The sequence below is a fragment of the Mus caroli genome, chromosome 1, assembly GCF_900094665.2.
Source record: "Mus caroli chromosome 1, CAROLI_EIJ_v1.1, whole genome shotgun sequence".
Taxonomy (NCBI): domain Eukaryota; kingdom Metazoa; phylum Chordata; class Mammalia; order Rodentia; family Muridae; genus Mus; species Mus caroli.
The window spans coordinates 173,412,789-173,430,803 of NC_034570.1; the positions used below are offsets into that span (position 1 = coordinate 173,412,789).

At 44.8% G+C, this 18,015-nt stretch overlaps 1 long non-coding RNA gene across 1 annotated transcript; it reads right to left on the reverse strand.

The window, feature by feature from the left end:
* Window positions 1-10,583: 10,583 nt before the first annotated feature.
* Window positions 10,584-17,514, reverse strand: LOC110304929. The gene is made up of 3 exons (XR_002379116.1): window positions 17,430-17,514; window positions 10,947-11,074; window positions 10,584-10,781 (listed from the first exon to the last, which is right to left on the reverse strand). It is a non-coding gene; the product is annotated as an uncharacterized LOC110304929 (long non-coding RNA).
* Window positions 17,515-18,015: the final 501 nt, after the last annotated feature.

Here is an 18,015-nt window from a genome sequence, read left to right on the forward strand (position 1 = left end):
AAACTCAGAAATCTGCCTGCCTCTGCCTCCCAAGTGCTGGTATTAAAAGCATGCACCACCACTGCCCTGCTGTTTTATTATTTTAATTAAAAACTTTTAAATATCAACTCAGTTTCCATCTTCATGGGAACAAGAGACTTTGAAACTTGTGTCTGGTAGGAGAGGAACCTTCTCAGAAACATTCTGCATTCTTCACACAGCAGGCGATTTAACTTCTGTCTGTATTCATTGTTAAGTCAACTTCTGTCTGTATTCATTGTTAAGTATGGAACTAGCAACTTAGTAGCTATACTGAGTAACCCGTGTGGGTGGCCGAGTAGGGGAGAGCAAAGGGTGGATGATGAACAACAAAGCTGGGAGCCTTTTGACTCCTGTCTTGGTGAGGTACCAGTTATTAATGTGTGGGATGCCCATGGGCTAGGTGTGGATTAAGAAAAGAGAAAGGCACTCTCAGAGGAGAGCCAAAATGTCTGCCTGGGGGGAAAATGTCATAAAAGGAACAAGCTCTATTTTCACCAAAAGCTCTGAGCTCTGAGTTATTTCCAAGGAGATTTAGCTAGCTGACATGTTGAACTTGGAGTCTGTGTTCCCTTCCTTACTGCATTCACACTATGGCTGGGGCTGGAAGTGGTGCAGTGCGAAGAAGCCAGGCTTTGGACCAAGACGGCCCTGAGCCAACATCCTGGCTCTGTCACCCTGCAGGTGATCAGCATGACCTTGAATTTGCACCCCGGCTGTTTTGAGCCTCTACTTCAGCATTGGTAGAAGAGAATTGGAAAACTCTAGGGTCAAAGGCGAGGGTCGGAAAGGTCCTTGGTACAATATCTAACAGATACGCTATACATGGTCGTTCAGCTGGTGTGATGAATTCCCTGGGCAGTGAGTCTGCATAATAGAGGCAGTACTTGCAAGGGCTATGCAGGCACGTTTATGCTGCTCTCTTAATAAATGATCACTTTAAAATAATTAAAAATGCAAATGAGACCTCTGCAGTGCTGCAGACAGAGTGTGGAAGATGTACCGCTGTGAGCTGGTGTGTGTCTTTGTGCCGGATGGGGGTCTTAGCCCTGGGAAGGTGACAAAGAACCAGGCGTGGCTTCCTTTCTGGTACTGTAGGATTTTTCTCAGACTGACCTAGAGAAATAACCCAGTCCTCGTGGCTGTTTCGCAAGTGCTGCTGGGATATGGCCGTTTCGCAAGTGCTGCTGGGATATGGCCGTTTCGCAAGTGCTGCTGGGACCTACTTTCCTGAGGGAGGAGAGTAGAGCTTAGCGGTGTCTCCAGCTCTGTATCTAAGGACCAGTTCAGAGACAGGGTGACAATGGAGTGCCTGGTGTGGGAACTGTGACGTGCTGAGAAGAAGATCTCTCTTATAAGAGCTGCTGTGGTTAAAGTATTGAGGGGTGCACTCACTGCCTGCCTGCTGTGAGCTACCCCTCGTGTCCAAGTGGGCTCCTTAGGACTTCAAGCTTGATTGTGCATCTATTCCGAGGAGATAGCAGGGACCTTCATCTTCCTCTGGGGTGCAGGGCCACTGACTTGACTGTTTCAGAGCTTCTAACAAATACACAAAATATGTGTAACCCCCGTTTTGATGATTCAACAAATAAACAGATATAAATCAGCCACCAGGCTTTGTTAGGAAAGCTTTGGGGAGGCTTGGGTTGTGGCTTATTTGTAAGGGTGCTCGCCTCGTATGGACACAGCCCCTGGATGCATCCCTCAGCACCTGTAACCTCAGCAGTGTAGCAGGAAGAGGCAGGAGGATCCCCAGGTCAAGGGCACGCTGGGACTTCATAAGATCCCGTCTCAAACGAACAGCCATGCTTTAGGAGCCTTGGATAATACAAAGTCCAAATGGAGGCGGTGGATGGGAACTGGCTAGGAGATTTTAGAACCAGGAAGCACAGACCCTACCTGGAAAAGAAATTTGCTTGATTTTGGTCTTGAATTTTTAACATTTAGTCAATTCAGGAAGCACTAGGAAAATCACCCGAGAAAAACATGACGTGGTTTTCCTTGGAGCCCCTGAAGACAGATCGGTGAACACTCAGGCTGCATGAGGAAGGCTTGCTGACAGGCAGGGGATGGGCAGGGGCTCTCTAGGCCTACACTTTACCTTTTAATTCCATATTAAAGAGTAGAGCTTCTGGTTTAAAAAAAAAAAAAACTGTTAAATCCCGAGGCTAGCCAGAGCCTCAGGATGCCAGCTCCATTTTGATATCTGCTTACAGCTTGGACCCGCTGCCCCTGCAGGGGACAGACATGCATTTGGCCACCGGCTTCACCACTGTGACATTCTCTGTCCCTCAGCTCCATCTTGGGCCCTAAGGGTTTGAATGATGAAGGCTACCTGGTATCTCATCCCATAAATCTCCCTTGTATTAGAGGAGAGAGCTACGTTAACCTCTGGGTGTCATTATCTTTAGTCAAAAATTCTAGCATGGGTAGAAAGAGGGGCCCTGAAGGCTCCAGGAGAGGAGCTATTGGCACTCGATGGCTGCTGAGGGAGCGAGAGGCACTCTCCTGTGAGAATGTGTCAGACAGCAGGTAGGAATATGCCCATAGCCCGGTAGGTGGCTGCATACCCATGTACATATGGGCAAGGGGCCCCTGTACTCAGGGCGTTATTAATAACAATAAACAGAGCATGAAGCTGGGAGGGAGGCAGTTGGGTGCTCTAGAGGGAGCTAGAGAGTGCTAACAGTGGATAGATTGTAAAATGTCTGAAAAATTTAAAGAGTAAATAAGAATAATATAAATAAGAATTACAAAATTCCAACCACTTACGAGTACTTTCTAAGCCAGACACAGACATGTCCGTGGACGCTCGTCTTCTTTATGAACTTTAGGAATAAAACTGTGGTTTTATAAATTATATTTAAAATTGCAAGATATCAAGTCTGGGAGTTGGGCTCAGGAAACAGGTGGGGTGTCTTCACTGTATAGCCCAAGATGGCCTTGAAAACACTATCCCACATACCTCAGCCACCTAGCACCTGAGATTCTAGGCACTCGCCATTACAGCTATTTCTAAAACTAACGGTTCTAATGATAAAACTGTTTAACCAAAAATTAAGCTTGATCAAAGGAGATACACAAACATGTGACAAAACATATTAGCTGGCCACACAGACACAAATCTTTACCGAGCAGGACATGAAATCACATTTGTTATATATATGTATTTGTACACATATATGATATATATCATATCATATATGATAGCAGTTTCTCTCTATATACATATATGTATATATATATGCATGCATACATACCCACATGTGTATATATATATGTGTGTGTGTATACATACATACACACACACATATATACATGTACATATACATATACATACATACACATCACATATTTATGATAACACACACATGCATACACACACCTATTGTTGTTGTTAAGACTGGGTCTCCCAAGCACTGAACTCATTTTATATCCCAGATTGGCCTTAAACTCCTCCTACCATAGCCTCCTGAGTACTGGGATGGCAGACATGTAGCAGCACCACACTTAGATGTCACTGTCTGAGCCTTGGAGCAGGAGAAAATTCTAGAACTTAGTCCTTTTCTATGATGAGTTTACTCTGACATCACCACTGCAATCTCATTTACAGAAAAGGAAGTTCTGGGAGCCCACACTTAAACTTCACAAAGCTCCAATCATCCTATTCATCTCATTGAAATGAGTATGGTAATGAGATGGCCTAGGTCTGTGTCATTGAAATGAATATGGTAATGAGGTGGTCTAGTCTGTAAAGGATCATGGATTGACCAACCAACCCTTTATGCCATTTTTCAGAGTTTACAGCATTGTTACGTGAGTGGTCTTGTTCGATTCTCCTGATAGTGTCAGAGATGGATGGTCAGGTCAGACATCAGTTACCTTCATTTTTCTGATAAGTAAACTCTGGCCCGAGGGGTTGATTGTTATTTACAGATTGGAGTCAGAAAGTGTCGTGGTATGGACCAGAAACCAACACTTTGCAATGAGTCTGCTCCTTTGTGGATATGCTGCCTTGCATTGAAAGTGTGTGTAGTTTTACAATGCCCGGGACCTGCCAAGAGCTCTGCAGGGCTGATCGATGGCCTCATGAAATGTCTTGGAACCGGTCCACACTAGAGTGTCTTCACCTGTGACCATGCTCTCTGGAGTCTAGAGGGGGAGGTCAGCCTGCTCACGCTGGGCATCCTTGGCTGCTGCTCTGAATCTCAGTGGCAGGGATGAGCTGTTCTGATGTGAGGACTATGATACTTGAACGTGAGGTTCCTGGAGAGCCACAGGCTAATTGCTATGTGTTTCACATCTATAAAATGGGGGAAGATTTGTCTAAATTGGATCCCCCTTTTCATCATGATCCAGATTGGAGATGTGATATGCCAGAGGAAAGCAGGCCACGGGTAAAATGATGACAGGTGATTCTTGCTGTGTGGACACACAAGACGGAATATGTTCAGGATGTCACCATATGCACCTGGAAACTTTGTGGAACATTTTCACATACATTTTTCCAATGTGTGCTCCAGACTACTATGGTCTTCACAGTTTACACGTCAGGAAGTGGAAGCTTTTGCTTAGGCAAGGACAGAGGCATTAAGTTAGCAGGTCTGGAGTATGCAGGTCTTCCTCCATCTCTTTCATGCACACATGGTTTGGTCTTGGGTCTTATTCCAGCTTAAATGTTCTATATTTTGGATAACTAATTTATTTTTTCTTTCTAGGTTCTTTCTTGTTATATAGTATTGGGAAACACTCTCCATATTTAAACTTATATTTTTGATAGGAATAAAAGTTTCTTGTTTGGGGTCCAAGTTTGTAGACACATGAGATCTACACTGAGCATAAAATAAGACTCAATATGGTTCTTGCTTAGTGTAGACAATGCTCCAAAAACCCAGTTGCTAATGCTTTTATAGCCATATTGTATCCTATCATACCTGTGAGTCTACCATGTTCTTTGTTTCATGGTTTTCAAATATTGGGTTTGTCCTCATCTTTCAGTGTAGTGCTGTTTTATTAAGAAGGAAATTGGAATCATCTAAGTGTTGTAAAAAAGATATGGGTCAGCATTTAAAGGACTGCTCAGCCTTGAAGACTGAGTACATCCAAGGTACTTGTGATGATGGCCAGCAACAAAGCAAACTATAATTGTTTTTTATAGTTATTAACAAAGAGAAAGTGTCTCATTAAAACTGTCAGAGCCATATGTCTGGGAGAATGAACTCAGGGTATCATTTCTAAGCCTGTCCTCACTTGATTGTCATTAGAGGGGATGACAGAACCCAGGGGCAATGACTCACCTGTCCCTCCCCTCTTGCTATTACAGATGCAGCAGCTTTTCATTCTTGGAAGGTGGAAGATGTTGCAAAGGTCAGGTGGATGACATTTTCAGAACGATTAAGTCAGCTTGAGGAAGAACCAGTACATATTATAATAAAGTGCATACCTAACTTTTTATTCTCAATCCCTGCACAGAGCCTCAAAATTCACCCTAATCCCAAAGAGCAGGAATGCTTCTGTTGAGCAGAATGAGGCAACTCAGTGTGGGTGCTAGGTAGCCCCAGGTAGAGCCTAGTCACCAGAATTGAGTAAGCCTGTAAGGAAAGGGCTAGCCCAGAGCTCTCAACTGTCCTAGTGCTGTGACCCTTTAATACAGTTCTTCATGCTGTGATGACCCCCAACCAAAGAATTATTCTCATTGCTGCTTCATAACTGTAATTTTGCTACTGTTAGGAATTCAAATGTAAATATGTGATGTGTATTTGATAGGCTGAATATCTGATACGTGACCCCCTAAAAGGGTCATGACACACAGGCTGAGAAAAAGTGGGACAGACTTTTGAATGGCTTGACTTCTAGGTGTGGTGGGGATGGAGTTCATTTGTCTGAAGGTTTAATAATCATACCTATGCAGAGACATTCCCAACAAAACTCTAGACAACAGAGCTTGTGGGTGCTTCTTGGTTTATAAGCATCTCACAGTGTGGCGAGGGCTGTGCCTGATCCCACAGAAGAGCCTGGTGTTCCTCCCTGACCTCGGGCTGAATGAAGCCCTCCCCAGGACTACTGGAGAGCAGACTCGTTAGACCCGTGATGCTTGATGCTGTCTTTGCCTGGGTGGCCAGTATCAGAACTGACCTCTGTGACAGTATAGCCTCTGAAGAGGGAATCGAATGTTCATCTGATTGAGGCAGTCATTAGCAAGTTGTCACAAGTTTTCTCCTGTTTCCCTACAGTAAACCCAGGCAGGGAAAGGAAGTCTGGCTGTCACCACTCGTCCTGCGCTCCACTTTGCTTCCAGCCTTGCTGTTTGATTCGTGTGCAAAGCCATGTCTGGAAAGGCTGGAATGGCTGACGACCATTTACGTTCCTGTTTTTCATTTGAGCCTAAGACATTTTCTACTCGTAGACTGAGCGTGCTCCCTTTGGCTGTATAAATTACAGCAAGAGGTTTTTCTCACTTTCCCTCCTCCCTGTTTCTGACTTTTCTCAATTACAGACCACAGAACACACCCCCTTGTCCAGTAGCAATTTAATTTACAAGATCTCTCCAGTCTGTCATCCTGGGAGCTTGCACGCGCATCACTGCCCAGAGCATAACTACAGCTCATCAATTGTAGACACGTTACTCTTCTGCAGGGCTTAGATTTTTTTTTTAAAGTGCAAATAGCATTTTATTTCAAAGCTGGAAAAATCAACCAAAACAACAAAAAAGTATGAAGTATTATCTTGACTGGTTTTAGGGACAAGACACTGAAGTCTGTGACAGAGACTGAACAGTCCTTGGGAACCAGAGCTCTTGTTGTCCTGGGTCCTGATGTGGGACTCTTTCATCTTTTTAACTCTTAAAACCTGATTATCCCTCTGCAGGCCAGATACGATTTTTCCATTACTAATAGCGTGTTCCAGCAGCTTCTCTTGTCAGAATAAATTGGTGTGGACTCAGGCAGCGCAGATCCGCTACAAAACTTGTGTAATGAGATAAAGTAAGAAATGCAAATATGTTAACAAATGCATCCACTGTACAAGCACTTTAAGGACAAATAGTTAGGAGTCATCAGTGCATATATGCCCCTCCCTTTTTCCTATTTTATTTGTATATGTGACTCCCCTTGGGCGGTCAGGCAGGGTCATACCACACAGAATGAAGACATCTTACAGATGGGAAGATCTTTCTAGAACTTTATGTGTATATATATATATATATATATATATACATATATACATATATATATATTCTGTGTGTATATGTATATATGTACATATATGAATATATATCATGCATAGAATTGACCACATGTAGTGGAGGGTCTTGTGGGCATTTGGGGCAGGGTGGGGCTGCTCCGAGCTAGATAAGCAACTTGACTCGTGCCCAACAGTTTTTCTTCTGCTGTGGCTCTCTCTATGCCCCCCCAGCCCCCGCCCCACGCCCCTGCCCCCGCCCCACGCAGCGATGTGGGCAGCACCTGGGCAGTTGTGTTAGTTATGTTCTTGTTGCTGTGATGAAAATGCCCTGGAAAAAGCATCTTAAGGGAGAGAGCATTGCTCTCCACTCACAGTTCCAGAGGGAAACGGTGCATGATAGTGGGAACACGTGCCAGCAAGCAGAGAAGGCACAGCAGCAGGCGAAGAGGACTGCACTAGTCAGGAAGCCGAGGACAATGGCGGCGTGTGCTCAGTTCATTTTCTTCTTTCTGTGGTTACAAGGTCTGGGATTGACACCCATGGTGGTCAGGTATTTACCCCTCAATCTACTAAAATAATCTCAAACAGGCACACCCAGAGGCCAGTCTTATCAACCTGACAATTGAGATTAGCCACCACAGAATTCTTTCCTGTTGTAAACTTATCTGGGACTCTGACCCACTCATTACTGACCTTATTATGCCTTAAGCCTCTGTCTACAACAGGAAAATCCTGTGAATTTCATGGCAGTGGGCCATGACTTGGTGGTGGAGGTCTAAGATGTAGATCACAGGGAAAGAGTAAGAATAATCAGAAAACCACAGTATGTCACGGTGACAGCGCTTCTAATAACATTAGGTAAATGTTCCCAACAGCACGGTCACAGTGCACTCAGATCAGAAGATGCCTGGACTGATTTCTGCAGTGAAGAAGCATTTTCATTCCCGTCACACTCTTGCTCCTGCATTTTCAGTAGGAGGGACTGTAATTACTGAATGGGCATTCATTACAGAGGGCATCAATAATGCATTGGCTTTTGCAGCATGCTCCCTTCTGTTATCATTGTGCTGATGGATTGTGAGTCTAAGCAGATTCAGTAGTGTCACCGTGATTTATGACAATATGATGTGTCTAGAAAGGCCTGGAAGTAAACTGTTCACAGAGGAGTTTGTTGTGACGGTGACCAGTAGGTGGTAACTCCTCTATTTTGTTTAGGCTTTGAAACTGCAGGCCACACTCCTGGGCACCCTACCAGCTACTGCTCCTCTTTGTCTTTTGTATTCCCTCAGGAATTATAAGTATTCAGGTTTCTATTTGCTCTGAGATATGGCAGAGTGAAAATATCTACTTTGTATTAATATTCATGAGAAAGGGAAAAATCCGAGTTGAGCTTTGGTGGTGCTGTCTGTCTGTCTGTCTGTCTATCTATCTATCTCTATGTCATGGAACCTGATGGGTCAAATACATTTTGATCATTAGAATGATTTGTTTTCTATTTATTGATTTGAATATAATGGGACACACCCAGGTCCATTAAATTAAAGCATTACTGAGTACTTACCAGTGCACAGCAGTTGGTGTGGGTGTACCCATCAGAAGTAGCCCCAACACAAGCACAAGGCAGAAGGAAACAAGTGCTGCTCACAGGGTTGAAAGTAGAAACGAAGGCAAAGGAAGGCAGGTCATGATTCTGAAGTGTGTCGGCTGTATGCCATGAAAACGGAGCCTGAGATAAAACTGTATGTATGAATACCTTCCTGAGGGCACAATCTCAGGCAGCCATGGGGAAGGGAGAGTGGGAAGTGGGGTGAGGAAGGAGAGGAGCGCAAGGCAAGTGCACTGACTGGTACCAGCTTTTCAAAACCCAAGGGCTGCTCCAGAGATTCCTGCCTGGGTGGGTGACTGTTCTATGTGGGGCTGTGGGTATAGGGGATGAGGGGGGCAGGAGAGAGCCTGCGTCAGACTAGAGTTCCTGTGCTCTGGGTGGGCGGATGCAGGAGGACTGCCGGACGCTTTCCACACCGCCCGGGTGGGCATCTATCTGGCTGTGTGAAGCCACTGACTTCACATGGTGGAGGGTGGACAAGGGGCAGCCCCCAGTACCAGGTTCTCAGTCTCTGGCATCCAACGTTGGATACGGCAGAGGAGCTGAGAACAGAATAGGGGCCCCAGGGATGCAGAAAGAGGGCAGAGGGAGAGAGGTTCCCACATAGGCAAGAGTCTTTAGTACAGTCCATGGCTGGAGCACAGGAAGGCCTTCTGACAGGAGGTTAGAAGCGTCTCATTAGAAGGAAGCCTATTCCATCGTCCAAGCACAGCAGGCCTTGATGAACAGAGACAGTCTATGGTTTTAGAGCTTTTTTGTAGAAAGTCAGGGGGAAAGAGAAAAGGTAGAAAGAGAGAGAGAGACTAGCCATGGCCAAGAAGAGAGAAGGGGGAAGGGAAAGAGAGAAAGAGAGTTAGAGAGTAAGAAAGGTGAAGTCTTAGAGAGAGGTAAAACTTAGAGAATGAGAGAGAGAGAGAGAGAGAGAGAGAGAGAGAGAGAGAGAGAGAGAGAGAGAGAGAGTAAGAGGGAGAGAGTGAGGTGGGGCCAAGCAGTCCCTCTTATAGTGGGGTTGTTATTTTGCTGTTGCTAGGTAACTGGGAGGAGTATAGCCTGAAGGTCAGAAGCTTGGGACATTGTGTATGTGACTGCTAGCCACAGGCTTCTCCTGTTGGGGCTGTGGGGGCGGTAACTTCAACAGGAGCCAGGGGTCCAGGAGACATGAGGGAATGCCTTCTGTCCCATGTAGCTGAAAATTATCACCACTGGGTCCTACCAGGGTTCATGACCTCAACTGGACTGGAGACTAGCCTGTATGTGCATAGCCCATTGCCCCACAGTCCTATAGAAGGTGCTCCAGAGAGCCTACATGGAGTGGGTAACTCTGCCCTGTAGGAGATGCTCCAGAGAGCCTGCCTGGGTGGGCGACTGTCCCATAGTAGGTGCTCCAGAGATTCCAGCCTGGGTGGGTGACTGTAACTGAGTAGGTGCTCCAGAGAGCCTGTGTGGAGTGGATAGTTCTCCTAGAGAGGGTTGAAGAGGACATACATCATGGGTTCTTGTCTCTTTTCCACGTCCCAGTAGTCAATCAAAGTCTTCTCCTGGGACTCCAACTTACCTGCTGTTGAGATCTGTTGTTTAACCCTCCAGGAGACTGCGCTTGAGGCTACCACCTCAGTGGGTCAATGTAGGCTTCCATGTTTCAAAAACCACTTAATAAGGGCTCTCAAATGCTTTATCCCCCCTTCTAGCCCACTGTCCATAGGTAGGGAGATGGTAAATTGGACAATGGGGATGTAGACCTGTTTAGAATTACTTCTTTGGGGGACTTCAATCTCCCCAGGATACCAGCCATCCAGTTCAGTGCTGTCAAGATACCAACAATCCAGTTTAAGAAATGTTACCAAATATGGATCAGCAGCAGCAGCTTGATCCAGCAGAAACATCCAGGCCTCCACTGAATCAGCATGAGTCGGGGGAGGGGCCAAAGCCAGCTGGAATGTCAGGAGAAGTTCTCTGCTGTGCCTCTCTCAACAACCTGAAGATCAGCAAAAATGAGAGACCAATAAAACATTGCACGGCTAGCTATGCAAGCACGCTGTCACTGTCTGTTAGGTCCTACTTATACTGTCTCCAAACATCATGTGTCCTCTCACAGGTCTGTTTCAACAAAACATCACATGGCACAACCAGGAATTTCCACCTCAGGTCAAGTCTGTCCAGAAGTCAGGTGAGTATTGCTGGGTGCCTCTCAGGTCTGTGATGGGAGCAGTCATGGCTTGTGTTCTATGATGATGAGGCGGTATGAGACATCTTGAGGACCATTCCAGCCTGTAATTAGGACAAGCAATTTAATGATGGTGAAAGAGTCACCAGTAAGCAAGCACAGAGTGATCCATATCTCCCCAGTTAGGATGAGGAAAAGCCTTAGAGAGAAAGTGAAACAGTAGAGGGCACTTAAGATGTTGCAATGGCCGTTCTTGGTGTCAACTTGACTACATTTGGAATTAACTAAAACTCAAGTGGCTAGGCACACCTGTGAGGAAGAGCACTTTTAATCCAGATCTTTGGGGAGGAAAAAGACCTGTAATCCAGATTTTTTGAGGTGGGAAGATCTACCTTTAGTCTGCACCACATCATCCTGACTTGGTGTTCCTCAATGGACTGCGAGTCAGGATACGAAAGCCAAGTAAACTGTGTTCCCTCAAAAGTTGTTCTGATCGTCTCAGAGCTAAGAACTCATTATAACACACACACACACACACACACACACACACACACACACACACACACACACACACACACACTACAAAAGGCAATTAGGTGAGATAGTGAGTGTGTTAACTTACTTTTCTGTATTAATTACTTTACTATATCAGAATAACACGTTGTCCACACTAATTGGATGTAATGACAAAGGAACAGAGAGAATAAAGCCCTCATTTCAAAGGGGGAGAAGGACGAGTTACACCTGCTTTTCCACCACTCTCTGGCCACACTCCTTTGTCTCAATCTGTCTCTGTTCCCCACTGCTTCTGATGCTAACTGTCCTTGTCTGTCCTCCTGTTCTTGGTGGCCCCTGCTCACATTGTGATCATGGTGGTGACAATGGCTCCTGAGTGGCTCTTCCCCTCCCCAATTCTTTCCATGCTCTGCTTAACCTTTGGCTTGGTGAAGTGGTGAAGCATCTCCTCCCCCCCCCCCAAATCTTCTGCTACTGGAGTGTTTTATTCCTCACTGCTTAGTAATTGTTCCCTGTGTGTCAACCCCATTTGCCTAACTGGCTTGGGAATGGTTTTAAGGGAGAATCTGGGCCTGGAAGCTTTGTGGTTCTTGTAGCATCTGGCCTGGCCCTGACATAAATGAGGCAGATAAGCAGGTACCATTTGACTGGTCTTAGTGGCATTATATATCTGAGAAGAACTTGTCTGGCTCTTGGCTATCTAATATGTGTTAAAAAGTCCTTAGGGGCAGCTATAAAGTCTTCTATATATCTGTGGTTGTCACCCAGTGGCCCCAGTATGCCCACTGAATCAGTCCTTTGTGAACATTTTATAGATGGCCAGTCAGTCGACCTCATCACGGTATATTCTTGTTTTGAGACCTCAAGTGGAATGGTTTTAAGAGAAGTGATTGATAAGCCTGGAGATGTAGCATAGTTGGTAGAACACCTGCCTAGCATGCACGAAACCCTGTGTTCTTTCAGTTCCAAGCACTGTATAACCAGGTGTGTTGTTTTCGCCAGCATTTGGGAGGTGGAGGCCGGAAGATCAGAAATTCAAGGTCATGTTCCTTTGGCTATATAGTTAATTTGAGGTCAACTTGGGCTATGTAAGATCTTGTCTAAAAAAAAAATAAAATTAATTTTTAAATTCATTTAATGCATTGATAAGAAAAGAGATTGATAAAGGAAGCCAAGGACTTGGTACCCGGGCAGGTGAACTCTGGCTTCTCTGCAGGACACCACACATGATTCCGTTTCCCAGGAGAGAGCATCCATTCTTTTGGGATGTGTTACCTCTTGCTTATTGCATACCCATGGCATCAAAATACCAGGCTGTTTTGATTTCTCCATCTGAAACCATGAAAACAGTGAACACATGGCACTCTCTCTGCCCAGGGAATGAAGAGACGACTGATTTCATCCTTTGTTGTGTGGAAGATTCTGTTTTCCTTATTACCTCCCCAGAGACATCCTCTCTCAGGGCTGTGCTGACTCAGGGGGTTCTCTGAGGGTAGCTATTTTTCTAAGAGGTAGAGTGACATGGCTTCTGCTACTGACAAGTCTTGTCAAAAGTGGGAGCTGGCCCTCCTGTATCACAGGCTGTTCACTGCAGTGGGCAGTTCTGTTGGTCAGAGGATGACTGGGGAAGCCTTGAATACTCTTTGTCCTGTATGCCCTTTAGTTCCTCTCGCCAGGTTTTTCTGTTGCCTTTTGCTCAGGGGTTCTCCTTCTGAATCTTCTCCAAAGCTGTGTTACAGTATCCTTACCCACTCCTTACACACTTGGGACATTTACAGGAACATGGCTGGAATTGGGAAATGTTATAGTAAATGTGACAACCTCTGGCTCAGAAAGACAAATGGCATATGCTCTCTCTCCTGGGCAGGTCCTACTCCTAATGTATATATATATATGTGTATATATATGTATAGTATATGTATACATGTATATGTATATATATGTGTAGTATGTGTTTTTGTGTATGTATATGTGTATATATGTATAGTATGTGTGTATGTGTATGTATATGTGTATATATATGGATATGTATAGTATATGTGTATGTATGTGTATACGTATGTAATTTATGTATACATTATATATCTGTGAGAGTGAGACTGGATAGCGGTCAGAAGAGGAAGGGGACATGAGCAAGGAAGAGGAGGCTTTGATGGACAGAGTTGGGAAGGATAAAACATGTGGCATGAAAGCAGAGGGGATACTGAGGCAGAAGGTACATGTAGGGCCTGGCAGACAGAGGAGAGGAGAGAAGACAGATCCTTTGGAAGTGGGTGTGATTGTGCAGCCCCAGCCTTCTCATTATCTTCTCAACTATAAAACTCAGCCCCAGAGCTTCGTGCCCTTGGGGCCAGCTTTCTGTCATAGCTTTTTATTTTCATTTAAAAAAAATTCTTTGACAAGTCCACACATTTACATAATGGCTTTTAGTTGTTTTTGTCCCCAAGTTTCCTCTCTGACCTCCCCACTCTTTCCTGTTGGAACTCTCTTCTCTCTTGTACACAAAAGAGCTGTCATAATTTTAAATTTATTTTTGTTTTATTTTTATATGTGTGGGTGCTTTGCCTGCCCTTGTACCACATTTATGTATGTAATTCTGGAGGGGACCAGGCGAGGGCATCATAGCCCCTGGGGCTTCAGTTATAGATGGTTGTGAGACGTCATGTGAGTGCTGGGAATTGAATCCAGTGACCATCAGCCAGGGAACTTAACCCCTGAGTCACCTCTGCAACCCCTGTTGTAGCGATTTATTTATTTTCAGACCTGAGCCATCACTTACTTAGCTTTTATTTATTTATTTATTTATTTATTTATTTATTTATTTATTATATATAAGTACCCTGTAGCTGTCTTCAGACACCCCAGAAGAACGTCTCATTAAGGGTGGTTGTGAGCCACTGTGTGGTTGCTGGGATTTGAACTCAGGACCTTTGGAAGAGCAGTCAGTGCTCTTAACCACTGAGCCATCTCTCCAGCCCCCTTCCCCCCCGTTGTAGTTTTAAACAGACTCATGATACACTTCTTTAAGATAAAAGGGATATACTTATTTTATGTGTATGAGTGTTTTTCCAGCAATGTTTGTCTGTGCACCACATGTGTCTTGTGTCTGCAGAGCTCAGAAGAGGGCGACAGATACCCTGGAACTGGAGTTACAGACGGTCGTGAGCCATCATATGGCTTCTGGGAATGGAACCTGGTTTCTCCATCAGAACGATAAATGCTTTTAACCACTGAGCCATCTCTCCAGCCCCATGATCTACTTCTTCAGCATAATTTCCTGGCGACGGTTAAGAAAGCACTTCAGATCACAGGGTAGTCCCCACGTGTCCTCCAGAGTCAGTTTTATTTAGTGAGAAGTCATTTTTAAGTATTCCGGGATCCCAGTGTGAGTGTTGGTGAACCTGGAAACAGGATGCCAAGTTCCAGTGAGCATCTAAGTTAAGCCATGGGGTTTGAAAACCATGTACCAAATGTGGGGTGCTTTGGTAAGTATATGGGGAGTATGGGTATTTGGGATGTGCCCTCTACTCACCCATGATCTTATTCCTAAAAGCTTTGGAGGGTGTGTTGGTTGGTTCTGTCAACTTGTCGCAACCTAGTGTCACCCAGGAAGAGTGTCTCAGTGGATTGTCTACATTGGTTGGCCTGTTGGGACTTGTCTTAGTTGCCTTAATTGATGTGGGAAGACCCACCTTAGACATGAGTGGCACTTCCTGGAACATGCCCACATGAAAGGACACAGAAGCAGGACAGCTTTGCTCTTTCACTCTTACCATTGAGTTCATCTACCCTGCTGCTGCCACTGCTGATCCCTTCCCTGAGACTAGAACTGTCTTCTTCTGCCTTCCACTGTGGGCTGAGGACAGCCTTTCAGGAATCCTCTCAGCCTTTGCAGTCAGACTGGTGGACTGACCAGCTACTGGGTTCTTAGCCTTTTTAGTGTGAGACAGCCATTGTTGGACTAACTCAACCTTATTGTCTAAGCCAATCTAATTTATCTCTTTTTAATATATTCATTTCACCCATTCTGTTCTTCTAGAGAACCCCAGCTGCTACAGAGCACCATGTTTAAAAAGGATTTTGTAAACATTCTCTGGCACGACCATACTATATACTGAAAATGACTTCTCAATGAATAAGTGTGGCTCTGGGGATTATCCGGTGATTTGGAATGCACCCTTGATATCACTAGATTTTGCTTAAGAAGTAGGTCTATGTCATAGGTGCTGGAGAGATGGCTTGGTGGTTAAGGGCACCTGTTGCTCTTACAGAGGATCCAGGTTCAGTTCCCAGTACCCACATGGTAGCTTATATCCATCTATACCTCCAGCTCCAGGTCTTGCAGAGAATCAGGGTGGACCAAGGTGTTGGATCAAAGTCTAGAACATTCCTGAGCCCAAAGGCAAGGCACATCACCACACAGGAAGGATTCTGGAAGAAAACTAGAGCCCAGAGAGGCAGAGGGTAGAAAGATTCCAGGGTGGGATTGAGGAGGGAACTGGAAGCTTCAGAGAGGCCTTGAGGGCTTTGCTATGGTTCTACTGACTCCATTAAAGGGCCATCCCAACTGTTGGCAGTTAATTTATGGGATTTAAATAAAGTTGCATTCATCAAAGCCAGTTTGGAATGACAGACACACAGATGAACGGTGACTCAAACTGTTTTCATCAAGGAATAGTTTAGAAACTGCTCCCCGCTAAGGGCCATGAAGGCTGCCTCAGGAGATGACCTTACAAAACACCTTCAGCAGTAGAGAGATTTACAGCTGGGGGGACCTCTGTGGAAGATAAATTCCCTAGCTCCCTCTCCTTTTACAAGCTTCACTGGAAAGGTTGAGGCGTCTTCCTTCAGTTCAGACTGTTAGTGTGTCTGGGTCACAATTATAGTTCTAGAGAGATATGAATCAACCTATCCCTACAGCTCTTTCCTAATTTAGCAGAATCTACTGTTGTGCATTGGCAAAATTATATTAATGTGGACTATTAGCATGTGGAAACAATCCCATTAGGGAGAAATCGACATTCTAATGGGTCCTGCTAATGAGTTTCCTCAAAAATGAGAGTATTGTAGTAGATGAACTTAAAACCCGTTCTTTCTGAAAAAATCTGCGGGTTGATGGTTCTGCATGGGACTGAAGATAGAGGTGTTGGATGTAGATACCATCTAGGCCTGCCTATAAGGAACATGGAGTACTTGGAGTAAATTCTGTATCTTTTCATTTGTAAATAAAGAGTCCTGATGTTTTTCCCATCTTCTGTGTGAACCAAACCATGAACCACAGACAGCCCTCTGATTATTGTCTCTGTCCTCTCAGACGACACATGGAGTAGTGAGTCTATCATGTATAGAAGAGAGTTTTTTTTTTTTTTACATTTGATGTGTCCATGTGTATTTTTCTCATCTGCTTTTTGTTGTTGCAATAAAAACACTGGCCAAAAATCACTTGGGTAAAGGTCTAACGTCTCCTCTGTTATCAGGATGAAATGAGAGAACACTAGGGCTGAGGGACAGCCTAGAGGTGCTGTGGTCTGTGGGGGTAGGAACTCCTTCCTGTGCTCTGATCAAAATGTCTTTATGTCCTGCACTTCTACCCATTTCCACTCACTCAGATTTTATATAAGAAGTTGTTACTAGCTTTGAGGTGGGCTGGGAAATCAAATGATGCACACAGGGAGGGGAGGGGAAGACTACAGCTATGGACTTCATTGCCTGAAACCCCTAGAACTTTGTAGACCCCAGGGGTTCTTGTGTGGACTTGGTAATGATTAATAATAATGACTTAATCATTACTAGCAATGACTGATGCTTCAAATGGTCTCATTTACTCTTTGGATTGAAACATAGACGTTAAAATAGTCATACTCTAGATAGATAGATCCTATAGGAAACACAGAATCAGGGTGGTGCTAGTCCTGGTACAATCAGCAGTTCCAGTTTACTCACTGTTAGTGGCTATGGCATGCTGCGTCTCCGTGAGCATCACCCATGTGCCATTCTGACCATGACAGCGTGTGGCACTCACTGCTGCTGCCTGAAGACAGGCAGGACTGATCAGTGACACCAGCACTCTCTGACCCAGACTTCTGCTCTGAGCCACTGTGACAGCATGAAGGACTGAGAGTTGGCCGAGCCACTGTGACAGCATGAAGGACAGCTCATAGGATTGATAGTTGGAGGAGAGGGTGACACTTCCTCTCTCTTATCCTGTGAGTGTTTAGGCATGAAGCCCAGTTGAGCTGGACTATCAACAAACTATTTCTGAGTTCAGTAGAGTACTTTGAAAATAGGTTGGTGCTTGAGACCTGGTGAGGGTATGTGCATGGTTATGTACATGTGTGTGCATGCATGTGTGTGTGTGTGTGCATGTATGTGTAAAACTGTGGCTTCATTTACAGGGAGTGAAATTTCTGCTCTCTTTCTCTCTCTCTTTCCTCCCCTCCCTTCCCCCCTCTCTTCCTTCCTTCCTTCCTTCCTTCCTTCCTTCCTTCCTTCCTTCCTTCCTTCCTTCCTTCCTTTCTTTCTTTCTTTC